A 14,169-nucleotide genomic window follows, 5' to 3' on the forward strand; every position below is an offset into this window, starting at 1 on the left:
AAATTGACTTACTTCTCTAATTGTTAACTTATACAGTAATTTCTCTAGTACTTCTGTAGAGAGAGTTTTCCCTCCAGCATTGTGAAAATAGGAGAAGGATTAAATATTGAGGTTTCAAGGGATTTCTGGCATAAAAAGCAAACAGTTGTGGGTATAAATACAAAGAAGCAAGTGGTGAAGAGCAATCAAAAGAAATGCTAAAGCTCTTACCAGGCTTCCTCGTGAGAGTAACATCATCTTTAAATCCTGAGTGGCAATCCCCGAGACACCGCTGTGATGCCCAGGGAAGACAGGCTGACCTGGAAGTCCAACTGCTTCCTTCAGATCATCCATCTTCTGGATGATTACACAAAATGCTTCATTGTGGGAGCAGACAATGTGGGCTCCAAGCAGATGCAGCAGATCCGCATGTCCCTTCAGGGGAAGGCTGTGCTGCTGCTGGGCAGGAACCCACCATAATGCGGAAGGCCATCTGAGGGCATCTGGAAAACAACCCAGCCCTGGAGAAACTGTTGCCTCATATCCAGGGAAATGTGTGCTTTGTGTTCACCAAGGAGGACCTCACTGAGATCAGGGACATGCTGATGGCCAGGAAGGTGTCAGCTGCTGCCCATGCTGGTGCCATTGCCCCATGCAAGGTCACTGTACCTATCCAGACACTGGTCTGGAGCTCGAGAAGACCTCCTTCTTCCAGGCCTTAGGCATCACCACTAAGATCTCCCCAGGGACACCATCAAAATTCTGAATGATGTGCTGCTGATCAAGACTGGAGGCGAAGTGGGAGCCAGCGAAGTCAGGCTGCTGAACATGCTGAACCGCTCTCCCTCCTCCTTCGGGCTGATCATCCAGCAGGCATTTGACAATAGCAGCATCTCCAACCCTGAAGTACTTGACATCACAGAGGAAACCCTGCACGCTCGCTTTCTGGAGGGTGTCTGCAATGTTACCAGTGTACATCTGCAGATTGGTGACCCAACTGTTGTATCAATGCTTCATTCCATCATCGATGGGTGCAAGCAAGTTCTGGCTTTGTCTGTGGAGACTGATAGTCCTTCCCATTTGCTGAAAAGATCAAGGCCTTTTTGGCTGATCCATCTGCATTCCCTGTGACTGCCACCTCCACTACTGCTCCTGCTGCTGTGCAGCCCCAGCCAAGGTTGAAGCAAAGGAAGAGTCAGATGAGTCGAATGAGGAGATGGGATTTGGTCTCTTTGACTGGACTCCAAAAAGCAGCCAACTCAATGAGCTTTATTTTTGAATGAGGGAATAAAGGTTTACTTCTCTTAAAAAAAAGAAAATAAGAAACTGAAATGCTAAAGGAGACTCAAATCTGTCAACTACTAATATTAGCAAGATTTTGAGAGGTACTTTTTCTACAGAAATCAGGGATTGATGATGCAATTAATAATAAACTAAACTCATGCTACTTTCCAAATTAATATTTAGAAATTAATAGTTAGAAATTGGTCAGCTGAGGGATTCATAATTTCCAAATTATTTTTTATTAAAATTTGATTCCTAGAAATAATAGTATTACAAATTTCCTGACCATAATCTTTCTGGGCTTGGTTTTCTTTTCCATGTACCAGTTGGAGATTAGATCTAAGATAAGTAAGTACATATGATTCTTTTATTTATCTGGTTCTATTTTCAAAATTAGCACAATAAAGATCTCCATGTTGGAGATTTTTGGCAATTGGATTGAATTTGTAAAACTTTACATTGTTTTTGTCATAGTAACAATAGGAGGTGGTTTATGATGTTGAATAATATGCTATCAATATATATCAGATGAATTTTGTTTTTGTAATTAGAGCTATTTCATATTATATACATCAGTTATGCATTAATATCTGTTATGATAGATAAACTGTAAGATCATTGCTATTATTTATTATTATTTATCTCCAATATCACAAACATCTACCTGTTATTCTAGTCATCTCTCATGAGAGACATTTTTTTTTAAATACCTCTTCCAATATCAAAATCCAATGACCTATTTAAGGTGAACAAAATTTCTTTAATGAATGACCCAAAGTCAAAAGAAACAGAAACAGTGACCTTTTCAGAACGGCTTTATAGTCATCTTACCTGGAGATGGTGTGAAAATCAATTTGTGCTTACTGAGCATACAGTGCACAGACCATGACTGGGTCTCCTAGATATCTAAGCATTCTTTTAGGAGTTGGTCCAGGAAGCAAAATTTTGCTGGTAATTTGGGAGATTACTATTTCATCACGGAAATTGACCCAGGTTCATCTTGCATATTTTATGCCCAGCAATAGGAATCAGTAGTTTCTCTGCATAGTCTTGGTGGAAAATGATAAGTCAGAACCACGACATAGTGGTCCATTGTTGCTAGGAATTTTTAGTGGATAGAACTCAAGAATAGACACACACACACACACACACACACACACACACACACACACAAATGTATATACATATATTTAAAAATAAAATACTTTGTATGTTCATTCTGATATTTCCATTGTATATACAGAGAACTACAAGGATGTTAACCTCTTCTATATTACATCTGACTCTCCTTCTTTTGTAGTAAAGAATTTGACCTTGCCCAAATAGAGGTCTGGTCTTTGGTTTCAGCTTCTTGAGGCAAACTCTGTCCGATCTGAGAGGAATGTTTTTGTTTAGACTAATGGCTGGCCACACTGGATCTTAGGAAGGGGCTGGCCACAGTTGACAGCCTTAGGGTGGGTTCTGGCTGTGCCAGAAAGACCAATCATGTGATTTAGGGAGGGAGCTTTACATCACACAGCATCAACTCAGATACCACATGCACCATCAATCAATCAATTATGGAGCCACAATAAAACCTCTAGCCACTGAAGCTCACGTGAGCTTCCTTGATTGTCAGTATGCCATGTACATTGTTTATCAGACACTGAGACTTTAAGGGGAATGTATTCTGACTTTGTGAGAGATGACAAAGGAGGTTTTGCGTTTGGAAGTCTCCCACAGTCTCCCCTATGGAGCGCTTCCCTTGGCCGATATCACGTAACTAATTTCTACATCCTGTTTATATACAGCAATCACAAACTAACAATACTGTTATAACTAATGTTTTTTTTTTACTGGAAACATTATATTCTGTTTATGCCAATAAACATTGGTGTATTCTGTCTCCATTATTCTCCCATATTACAATTATTATAGTATGTCTAAATTGTTAGCAGAAAGCCATTTCATAGTTTTCTCTTCTTTTTCATTAATTTTTTGATATTTTAAAATTATTAATAATTCTTAATAAGAACTATATATTTAATGCTTGCCATCCATTACTTATGTATATGTCTCTGTAGTCATTTTGGTTTCCTGAAACTTATTGTTTGGTAAAAATCTTTAGAAAGTCTCGTGGGAACTGTATTTCCTAGGTTTTCCCCTATTCATAATGGTTCACATCTGGCCTTTATGCTTGAAGGTCAATTGTCCTAGCTATAAGATTTGTGGTTCATATCTTTTTCCCTTAAGTATCTTAAGTATCTTATTCTATTCTTGCAAAAGTATTGCTGTTGAAAAGGTCGATGATAATCTACCATTATTTCCCTAGCAAATCATAGGCTCCTGTTTTCTGTTGTGGTTTCTTTGTGTGCTGTACGTCGGGGTCACATTTCATTATTTTTCCACGTGATTACCCCATTATTGCAGCAGCATTTGTTGAATTTTTCTATGTTTGTTCGTTTGTTTTTCGGTAAGTACGTGGACTTACCCGGGTCTCCTGCATGGCAGGCGAGAATTCTACAACTGAACTATCCTTGCACCCCCCTCCCCCCCCACCTTACCACCCGGCTTCTGTTTTTAAAATGTCCATTTTTTTCCTTCATTTTCTTTGAAGTACAATAATTACACTATGTTTAGTTGATCATTCTCAATCAATTTTCTCACTTTACCATGTATTCTTTTACATTGAACTTCTTTTGAAAAGGTATTTTGAAATGGAAGCTTTCATAACTTTCTCTGATGCTTTCCTTAGTAGCCCCACCCCGACTCGCACCCCGGAACTTCCATTCTCTGTACGTTCAATCTTCTTTAGCTATTTTAATACTTACCACCTTTTATCTGTTTAAATAGGAATAACATAAATGTGTTATTTATTGTGTTTATCCCATTTTGTGTTTCTTCTGGTTTAGTATTAATTTTAAAAATGGTTTGATATTTTTTTCTAATACAGTCTTGAGTGTTTTCATCTAATTCCTAAGTTTTTATAATTCTATGTCATTCTTTCATGCTTTGTGTATATTTTATTTAAGAAATCTTTTAGCTTGTTTTCAAATATTACATTTCTGATCTTATATATATATATATTTTTCTATTATGCTTTCAGTATCCGTAGGGATATTATAATGTTCTTTATACTTTTTTCTTAAAATGATTCCGTATGGAATTTAACCTTGATACTTTTCTGTTTCAATTTGTTTTTTTCAGAGACAAATAGTATTGGGTCATATACTGTTTCTAACTTCCCAGAGCTCCCCCTTCTGTTATTTTTGGGTAGTGTTAAAAATTACTGTAGACTGCTTTCTAAATTTTCCTGGCTATTCCTCTCCTCCACTTTCTTTGACCTTCTCTTGTCTTCTCTGTGGTCCCTTTCCTGCTTAATTTTGACATACACCCTTGCAGTTGTTACTCAGCAGGAAAGGAGCCTTAAAGAGATCAATGGGGCTAGATTGCTTCAGACCTATAAGTCTTACTGTTATCCTATACAGTTAATTCTTTTCCAGCACAAAGTAATCTTATCGTTTTGGGTAGGACTGAATCAGAACACTTTCAGCAATTGATGCAAATGGTTGATTATCATTCTCTGGCCAAGTCACAGATTAAAAATAAAATATTTCAATATGAAAATTACTCTTAGAAAAGAGATTGATTTTTCATCTTGTATGAAAAGCAGAAAGTAAAAGTCCAGATTTGCTTTCTTTCACTGCACGTTTTTCTTTACTTCAACATTTTTGCTTTAGGAAAGATTCATAAAGGTGAACTAGAAATGAAGCAAATTTTGGAGAAGATTCTGACCAAAGATCATGCTATTTATTTAGATATCCAAATCCATTAAAAGATGTCAGACTTAGAATCACTGTCTTTGTTTGATACTGGAATAGAAAGAGAAAGCATGTGTAAAAGACAGGTTACATAATTATAGGCTCAGAATTCTAAATCCCAGAAAGTGGGAGTTGAATTTAACGTCTATAGTTAGACTATTTTGAAATATGTTCTCACAGTTGTGGCATTTGAAATAACAACCTCCAACTAAATAAAAAGGAAAATACACACATAGCCCATTCCTGTTGGAAAAATACATAATTCCTTCAAAAATTAATTTTACAGACAGATTTTTCATATATATACATACATATATATATATACATGCATATATACAAACACTGAATAATCTCCACTTGTCCTAATTATTTTTCAAGACACTGTATGGATATGCTATGTTGTATCTGAATATTTCATGCCATTTGATTTTGCAATGTGTACATATTGCAAATGCCAAAATATATATCAAAATGCATATGCTTCAACCAAAGTCTGAATAATATTATGGGAGTGAGATGATCACCACGGTGCTTTAGGACAAATTTTCAATTAAGCAACCATTTGTTTAAAAACCAAGGGACAAAAATGTTCATGTTTTATTCAAAATTAATACCTCCTGAAGGAAATCTGAAAATACTGAGCAATTTTGCCCTTTCTTCTTACTGTCCTTCCCCATTGATTTGCTAGCCTTAATGATAAAAACCCAGTAGTTGAGATTTTTATTACTAATCATGAGACATCTCCCTGAATGGGTGAATATGTTCACTTAGTGGGCACTCATTGTACAGTAAACTAGAACATAGTAATGTTATTCAGGAAATAGAATGTTCATTTATATAAATTCTTTCAGAATTCCAAGTACCATTTGAAGATATGTATGCTATACATTTAACTTTCACTCATACATATAAATATATGCATTTAATTACTTTTACTCACACACATAAATGTATAAATATGTAAATTTATTACTAAGTATAGAAAAAATACAATAAATAATTCCTCAAAATGAGTGAAATGGATATTACATTTTATAAATTTTATAAAACTTTATTTGTATATGATTCATATTTCATATGTAAATTTACCAATTTAAAGTGTACAATTCAATATTTTTTTCAGAGTTGTGCTATCAGTCCCACAATCAAGTTTTGAATACTTTCATCACCCCAAAAGGAACCCCATACACATTCGCAGTCACTCTCCATTTCTCTCTAACCCTCTTATGCTTTCCAAGTTATGAGGCAATCCCTAGTGTACTTTCTGTGTCTGCAGATTTCCATTCTCTGGACATTTAATATAAATTGAATCATATAATAGGTGGTATTTGTGCTTGTGTTTTTTCACTTAGCATAATCTCTTCAAGTTTTATCCACTTTATAGCATCTCTTAATTTTTTTTTAATTTCCAAAGAATATTTAATTTAATGAATATACCATGTGTTGCTTATCCATTTTTCAGTTGATGGTCACTTGGATTTTCCACGTTTTGGTATTAAGAATTATGCCACATGTACATTTGTGTACAAGTTTTTGCGTGGGCAAACATTTTCATTTTTCTTGAGGATATATCTAAGAGTGAAATTACTAGGTCACATAAAATCTTCATGTTTACCTTTTGGAGGAATGTTTTCTAAAGTAGATGAATCATTTACAATCCTGCCAGCAGTGTATGAGGGTTCCGATTTCTCCACAAACTCACTGACACTTATTACATCTTTTTGATTATTCACAACATAGTGTATGTGACCTAATATTGCATTGCATCTTGGATTTTCATTTCCTTGGTTGCTAATGATGTTGAGCATCTTTTCATGCCATTAAGTGCATTTGCATGCCTTCTTTGATAATTTCTATTCTGATCGTTTGCTCATTTTTATTTTTTACCTTTTTATTATTGAGTTGTAAAAGTTCTTTATATATTTTAGATACAAACCCTTTATCATTTATGTGCTTTACAAATAGTTTCTCCCATGCTGTTAGTTGTCTTTTCCCTTTCTTCATTGTATCTTGGCAGCACAAAAGTGCTCTCTGTTTTTCAATGAAGTCCATCCATTTTTCTGTATTTTTTTCATGGCCTCTGCATATGGTATCATATCTAAAAAAACATTTTCTCCTAAGAGTTTTAAAGTTTTAGCTTTTACATTTAAGCTTTTGATCTATTTTGACTTAATTTTTATATATGGTATGAAATAAAAGTCATAACTTCATTCTTTGGCCTATGGCTATCCAGTTAGCACTATTTATTGAACAGGCTATACATTTCTCATTCAGTTGTATTGACTGAAAATCCAATGACCGTAATTCTCAGAGTTTATTTCTGGACTCTCAATTTTTCATTCCCATTCCATTGATCTACCTCTATCTCTATCTCTATCTCCATCTCTACCTCTCTCTCTCTCTCTCTTGCTCTCTCTATATATATGTGTGTATTTTTGTGTGTGTGTGTGTGTGTACCTCTATATATCCTTATGACAATACCACACCGTCTTGCATACAACATCTTTGTAATAAGTTTTGAAATTGGAAAGGTAGCGCTCCCAAATTTGATCTTCTTTAATATTATTTTGACTATTCAGGGTCACTTGAATTTCCATATAAACTTTAAGACCAGCTTGTCAATGTTTGCAAGAAACTATATAGAATTTGGATGAGAATTACATATGACATTGAAACTGTAGCTCAATTTGAGGAGTAATGCAATATTATCAATAAGCTTTCCAATTCACAGGCATGGAATGTCATTCCATTTATTTATGTGTCCTTTACCCTCTTAAAACAATATTTTATAGTTTTCAGCATATAAATTTTGCATTTCTTCTGTAAATTTATTCCTAATATTTTATCATTTTTATTCCTTTCGTAAGTAGGATTTTCTTAATTTCTTTTCTGGGTTGTTCTTTGCAAGGATATAGATATACAATTGATTTTTATATATTGATTTTGTATCCCCAAACCCATCTGAACTTGTTTGTTAGATGTTTAGTTTATTTTGGTAGATTTCTTAAGGTTTTCTGCATACAAGATGATGCCATCTAAAAATATAGCTTTACTTCTGTTTCCAATCTGGATAATTTTATTTCAATTTCCTGCCTGTTGCTTAGCTAAAACTTTCAGTATAATTTAAAAATGAATGATGAATAAGACATTCTTCTTTTGTTATTTATCTTAGGGGTAGAATATTCCATCTTCCCCTACCAAGTATGCTATTAGTTGTGGGTTTTTTGTAGATCATTCTATCAGATTTAGAGGATCCCACCTTATTTCTATTTTATTCTGCATTTGTATAAGGAAGGGTGTTTTTTTCCTTATCTAAATGCTTTTTCTGTATCTATAGAGATGATCATGTGGGTTTTGTCCTTTATTCTACTGAAATAGTGTATTGCATTAATTGATTTTCAATAGTTAAATATAATTTGTATGCCTAGAATAAATCCAACTTGTTCGTGTTGTGTAATATTTTATACTTCTTGTTGTTCCATTCAGTTTTCTAATATTTTGCTGAAAATTCATATATATTATTAGTCTGTAGTTCTTCACTTGTTTGGTTTTTGAATCAAGATAATACAGGCCTTATATATAAGTTGGTTAGTGTTCTCTTCGCTTCTATTTTTGGAATAATTTCTGAAGAATTGGTATTAATTCTCTTGTAAATATCTGGTAGAATTAACCAGTGAAGTAATTTGGTTTTGGGATTTCCTTGAGGGTTGCTTTTGATTACTAATTCAACACCTTTACTTATTTATAATCCTCCTCTAATTTTCTATTTCCTCTTGAGTCAGTTTCAGTACTTAGTGACTTTCTAGGAAGCAGTCCATTTCATTAGAATTAACTACCTTTCTTTGCAGCCTTTTCAGATCCCATAAATTTTAATATGTTATCTTTATTTTAATTCACCATAAAGTATTTTTTATTTCACTTGTGGTTTCTTCTTTGACCTGCTGGTTATTTCGAAGTGCGTTGTTTAATTTTCATGTATTTGCTAATTCTACAAATTTATTTCTAATATTGATTTCTAATTTCATTCCTTTTTGGTTATAATAACAAATATTATATGATTTAAACCCTCTTAAATTTTTTGAGTCTTTTTTATGGCCTAGAATATGGTCTTTCCCTGAGAATGTTCCATGTACACTTGAGCAGAAGACATATTGGGCTGTTGTTGGGTGGAATGTCCTATAGCTGTCTTTTAAGTTCTTGCTGTTTTGTAGTATCATTCAAACCTTCTAGTTCACTGTTGATCTATTGATTAGTAATTCTATTGCTGAAGGAAGAGTATTGAAACTTCCAACTATTTTGAATTGGCAGTTTCTCTCATTGATTTCCTCATTTCCTTTTTCAGGTAGTTTAGGACTCTGTTATTAGGCAATATGTGTTTAAAATTATTATAGCTTCCTGCTGGATTAACCATTATGCTAGTCTAATATATACCTCTTTTTCTCTAATAACATTTTTGTTTTAAGGTATACTTTGTCTGATATTAGTATAGTCACTCCAGATTTTTTCTGGTTGCTGTTTGCCTGCTATAACTTTTTTCATCCTTGGGCTTCAATTTATTTGTATCTGTGAATCTAAAATGTATCTCCTATAGACAGCATGTTGTTAGATTTTGTTTTTATATGCAATCTGGCAATCTCTGCCTTTTTACTGGTTGTGTACTACATTTAGGATTAATATAATTTTGATCTACTTGGATTTACATGTGCCGTTTAATTTTTGTTTTCTGTATGTCGCATGGCTTTTTTGATCCTCTCTTCCTCCTTTACTGCTCTCATTTGCATTAAGTGAACATATTCTCATGTAATATTTTAATTCATTTAATGTTCTTTTCTCTTTTTTGAGTGATTTCCTTAGCAATAATTCTAAGTTTTACCATATACTTTTTAAGTTGTCATGTTCCACTTCAGATATTTACTAATTTAATTCCAGTAAGATACCAAAACATTACTCTTATATAAATCTGTACCATTTCCCATTTTTGTGTTATTATTATCCATGCTATATCTATATATGTTATAAACTCAACCATTCATTTTTATATTTACTACTTCACATCATTTTAACTCTTTTAAGGAAGCTGAAGGAAGAAAAATGAGCAAGCATATGTTTATAGTATGTTTTATTGACCTTCTTATTTACCATTTCTGCTTGTTTTCATTTGTTCCTGTGTATTTGAGTTACAATCTGATGTCACTTTACTCCAAAAGAGCTCTGCTCCTATCCACCTCCTTTGGGTTATTATATTCCTATATGTTTAAACCAGCAATGCAATTAATGCATATTATGTTATACTATTCCTTTTTAAGTAAGTTTAAAGGAGAAAGAAGAATAAATGTACATTAATAGTCTTTTATAATTAAATTAGAGTTTTTCATGAGGATTCAAAAATCCCATCTGGAGTCACCTGAAGGCTGTCTGAAGAGCTTTCTCATAAGGTTGATCACTGAGAAATGCAGTTTCTGTTTTTGCTTATCTAGATGTATTAGTCAGAGTTCTCCAGAGAAACAGAAATGGCAGAATATATATATGCATATATTAAGAGATTTATTATAAGAATTGGTTCATGCAACCTTGGGGATTGGCAGATCCATATAGTTAAAAGGCAGTCGGCAAGTTGGAAACTACAATGAAGGTGATGCTTGATTCTCAAGAAAAAGTTAGCTGGCTGAAGTAGAAAAAAAGAGACTCTTCTTTCTGATTTACAAAACTCTCAGTTCTGGATTTGAGACCTTCAACTTCTTTGCTAAAGACAGTCTCCATTGTTGATTGTAAATGCAAACAGCTGTAGATGCAAATTCATTTGTGAAATGCTCTCACAGTAACAAAATCAGTCCAGAGCTTGTTTTACCAAACAACTGGTCATTATTGCCTAGTCAAGGTGAGATGTGAAATTAATCACCACACTGAGAATATCTATATAACTTTTACTTCTGAAAGACAATTTTCCTGGAAATAGGTTTTTGTTCAACAGTTTTTTGTTTATTTTTGTACTTTCAACATTTGAGTATATCATGCAGTTGTCTTCTGGCCATGATTGTTTCTGATAAGAAGTAGCTGTTAATCTTATGAGGCTAAATATTATAGGGGACCCATGTACATGCCATCTCCTTTTGTTAATTTGAACATTTTCTTTGTTTTTGGCTTTTGGAATTGTTACTATGAGTTATGATCTCTTTGCATTATCCTATTTGAACTTCACTGAGGGTTTTGAATATATAATTTCAACTTTTCATTAAACATGAGTGATTTTCATCAAATTTTGGAAGTTGTCAGCCATTATTTTTTGCATTATTTTCCTGCCATTTCTCTCTCTCTTCCCCTTCTTGTATTCACATTACTTGCATTTTGGTGCACTCAGTAGGGCACCATATTTCTCTGCAAATCTGTTAATTTTTCCCTCTGTTTTTCATATTACATAACCACAATTTATTTATTTTCAACTTCTTTGGCTTTCTTCTGCCAGCTCATATCTACTTTTGATCCCCTCTGGTGAGTTTTTCATGACAATTCCTATACTTTTAAACTCCAGAATTGCCTTTTGGATCTTTTTACCTATATATAATTTCTGTTTATTTTTATTCTACATTTTATGAGATTTAATCACTCATGATACCATGTCTTCTTTTACTTTTTTTCCATTTTCTTACATCTGACAATGCACAGGAATTTCCAGAAATGACTCTCACTTCCCACCACACTCCATACAGTCTTCTCAAGCAGTCAGCCTAACTCCCATCCTCACCTTTCCCCAGGTACCTCATCTAGGACAAATGGCCAAATGCCATCCATCCTGGCATTTGAGACCTCATTTCTCCAAGCCTCTTCCCCTTTGAGCTGTCCCAAGTCTTTCCTGGCATGGGCATAATAGAGTGTTATTATAGTCACTAAGCAGATGCAAAAATTGATGTTCAGAGAAGTACAGTGACTTTTCAAGGTCACACATAATAAAAGACTCAACAGGCACAAGATTCTTATGATTCTAAGATCCAAGATTTTTCCACTAGCTCATCTGCCTTAGCCAGTAGGTAGTGTTTTCTAATTTGTGAGTGACAGATCACAAGAGAATCTAGGGAAGGAAATAAGGGCTCTCTCGAGGGACCCCTGAACTAAAAGTGGAAATACCATGTTCCACCCTGATGCTCGACATGCCCAGAACCAAACTGGCCATATCTTTCCTTGCTCTCTCCCTGCCAATATTTCTAACCAGAATACTGGTGGTCATTTAAGACTATTGTTCCCATGTCCACACCCAATCAGTCACAAAGACCTTCGATTCTACCTCCTAAATGGTACCATTTCTCCATAGGAAAAAACCTAGGTCCTCTTCATCTCTTGCCTCCTGAACTATTACAGTATCCTGCAACCCATTTCTTACTCCCTCATTCTTCTCATAATCTGTACTCCACATGGCAGTGTTGACAGGCTGAGGAGGCAAAAATCTGGGAGGGTAAGAGACTGATCCACACCTGAGGGAAAGCTGGAAAGGATGTGGGCAGTTGGAGAAAGCAGAAGACCTTGCTCATGGAACCATAACTTAAAAATCATGTGGCTCCATCTGAACTGAAGCTGTCCCCCAAAGCAATAAATTTGGGGTGAGGGATATATTGGGATGGGGTAGTAGATCTAAGAAGTGCCAGGCTTTAGGGTGTTGTGCAGGAGTCAGGAATCAGAGGCTGATTTCTGAAATGAGGAGACAGCTCAGAAGAGGATCCTTTTGCCTCAGGAGCTGGCTGACCTGTGGTCAATGGGAAAATTCAGAGCCAGAGTTTAGGAAAACCTGTAAGTTCTAAGAAATTTGGAAACTGCCTCTGTCCTCAGCTCTGAGGATGTCAGCTGAGGCTTTGAGACATTTCCAACTTGAACTTTAGCTGCCTGTGACAATACCATTGTAGTTGGTTGTTTTATCATTTTATTAATTTATTTCTCTCTCTCTCTCTCTCTCTCTCTCTCTCTATCTCTATCTTTCTAAACAAAGCTTCCATACTCACCAAACAAAAATAAGCATATTTTCGTTTAGTTCTCTGAAAACATTTATAATGATTACTTTGAAGTCTTTGACAATTAAATCTGACATCTGGATCCTCTTCCAGGAAGTTTCTGCTGCCCACATACTTTCTAGATCACACATTCCTGTGTGTCTACATTTCTCATATTTGTTTTGTTGAAGATTGGATATTTTAGGAAATTATTGTTACAACTTTGACTATAGATCCCCACACGTCCTGTGCTTGGTTTTAATATTTGATTATGTATTGGTTTAGTGATGTGGCTGGAGTATTTTTATGAAATGTATTTACCCCTCAATATGAAGTCTGTTATGTTGATTCTCAATGGGCTCAGCCTTGGGCATGAGCACAGTCACCCTCGCGTGACAGTGTTTCTATCAGGATTCTCTTAATTGTCTCATTCCATGAGCTCTCTGTTAAGCTGTCTGGCTCGTCTCATACCCAGAGCTTAGGCATCACTTATTGACAGCTAATTGTTCTGTTTTCAGTAAACTCTTAGAGTGTACATTGCTCCTGAGTCTGATCCAACTAAATATGTGCCCCTTTACTGGGGCAGTTTTTTTATTTTTCATTTCCTTTTATATATATATATTTAAAAGCTTTCTATAACAGTTTTGGATTTGTAGAAATTTTGCACAGAAATATAGAGTTTCTCCTGTTATTAACATCTTGTATTAGTGTGGTACATTTGTTACAACTGATGAGCCTATATTGATATTTCATACCTGCTCCCCTTGAGCCCCAGGCAACCACTGACATTTTTACTATCTCTATAATTTTTCCTTTTCCTGAATATATAGTTGCAATCCTACAGTATATAGCCTTTTCAGACTGGCTTTATTCATTTAGCAATATTGCTAAATATTTTAGATTCATCCACGTTTTTTCATGCCTTCATAGCCCCTTTTTGAATCCCTGAAGAATATTCCACTATATTTATGTACCACAATTTGTTTATGCATCCATTCACCTATTGAAGAACCTCTTGGTTGGTGATGATATTTAGCAATTATGACTAAAGTTATTATAAACATACATGTACAGGTTTCTGTTTTGGACAGCAGTTTTCACCTCCTTTGGGTAAATGCTTAAGAAAAAGT

The 14,169-nt window shown here is 34.6% G+C and overlaps 1 pseudogene; it reads left to right on the forward strand.

Moving 5' to 3' along the window:
- Positions 1–276: 276 nt before the first annotated feature.
- LOC143656407 (large ribosomal subunit protein uL10 pseudogene) lies at positions 277–1,258 on the forward strand (annotated as a pseudogene).
- Positions 1,259–14,169: the final 12,911 nt, after the last annotated feature.

Source organism: Tamandua tetradactyla, chromosome 2 (assembly GCF_023851605.1).
Source record: "Tamandua tetradactyla isolate mTamTet1 chromosome 2, mTamTet1.pri, whole genome shotgun sequence".
NCBI classification, from domain to species: domain Eukaryota; kingdom Metazoa; phylum Chordata; class Mammalia; order Pilosa; family Myrmecophagidae; genus Tamandua; species Tamandua tetradactyla.